The sequence below is a fragment of the Pinus tabuliformis genome, chromosome 9, assembly GCF_031772625.1.
Source record: "Pinus tabuliformis cultivar Carrire ecotype Pingquan chromosome 9, CPIR1, whole genome shotgun sequence".
In the NCBI taxonomy this organism is placed as follows: Eukaryota; Viridiplantae; Streptophyta; class Pinopsida; order Pinales; family Pinaceae; genus Pinus; species Pinus tabuliformis.
Window position 1 is genome coordinate 1593383603 of NC_142307.1, and position 1593 is coordinate 1593385195.

A 1593-nucleotide genomic window follows, 5' to 3' on the forward strand; every position below is an offset into this window, starting at 1 on the left:
CATATGCATGTTCATACAATAATACTTCTCTTCATATTCATCCATGTGGAGTCTCTAGCCTTTATATAGGCCTCATACATATAATACCATGGGTCATTACCATGGTTCCCTCATACTATCAACTAATACCACGGGCCCATTACATTATTATTAACTACTTGTGGTCCCTTACATGACATGGGTTAACCACCTTATTTATTACTATGGCCCATCCCATTATTACATTATTACCTTGGGTACCTCCCTTGGTACCCCATATTATCCCCCCTAGGTATATAACATTCCACCCCCCTAAGCATGTTTCGTCCCTGAAACATGGGAAGAACACAAATAATAAGATCTACTCAAAAGAGTAGTCCACTGATACCATGCACGTGCATCTAGCCATCCAAGAGAAAGGTGAACCCTCGATCTCGCTGGTGCCTCGCTCGCTTGAGATGGAAGTTGACCGTGGTAGCTCTTCTGTGTTGATGTGTAGTAGGTGGATCGTCTCTCCTTTCTATCCATCATGTGACTACTTGGTTTCCATGATGGTTGTCTTGTGGGGTGATTTGGATGATGATATGTTGAAGTTTTAACCCACGATGGCTTTTGATTGACTTCACCCTGCTGTGGTGCCTGTTGTGGTGTCTTCTTTTTTAATATGACTTCAACCACTGAGCCCTCCTCTGATGTATCATCACCTATAACCTTTTCTTCTGCAGCCTCTGTTTGTGTTTGATTGTCGATCATCAAAGGCTCATCATCTGATATGTCAGTCCCTTGAACATCTTCTGCTTCAACCTCCCTGTGCTCTACCTGTTTATGGATGGAAATATCCTGTAATGTAATTTTCTTCTTTTTATACCATAGCTTCATAAATTTGTTCTGCACATTAATATTGATAGTACCCACGGATTCCATCCAAGGATATCCCAAAACAACATCCATATTATCCATTTCTGAAGCATAAAAATCACCATGAAAAACATACTTATCCATAGAAAGCTTCAAATCCTTATAGATTTGAACATCCTTATCATCAATCTGTGTATGTTCAATTTGTTTTGCTGGGACTTGCAATTTTTTTGCCAAATTAACACTGATAAAATTATGTTTACAACTAGGATTTATAGACACAATGGTCTTCTCCTTTTGAATGAATCCATGAACCTGCAATAAGGAGACACCCGTAGCAATTTTTGTAGATCTAACCCAGAAATACTATAGATCTGATATGAAAATATAAGATAATGCAAAGAAACCTAGAAATAATATGAAATAATTATTTATTGATCAACACCCTTAAGGTAGGGCAACACCATACATTCACTCCTTAAGGAAGGAGAACACTCCACAAGCCATATGCTTGTTCATACAATAATCCTTCACTTTCTGAATCAATCCATGAACCTGCAATAAGGAGACACCCGTAGAAATTAACCCCTTATGTGTCTCATTCTCCTTTTTTCTAGCCCGAGACCATTTGTCCAAAAAGACTTTCTCAAATTCTGCATTTGGAAGTTTGATCACCCGCTGGTAGTCAAGTGATGAATACCATTGTATAGCCTCATCTCTCATATTAAGCACCATTGGAAGCTTCCAATATGTCCC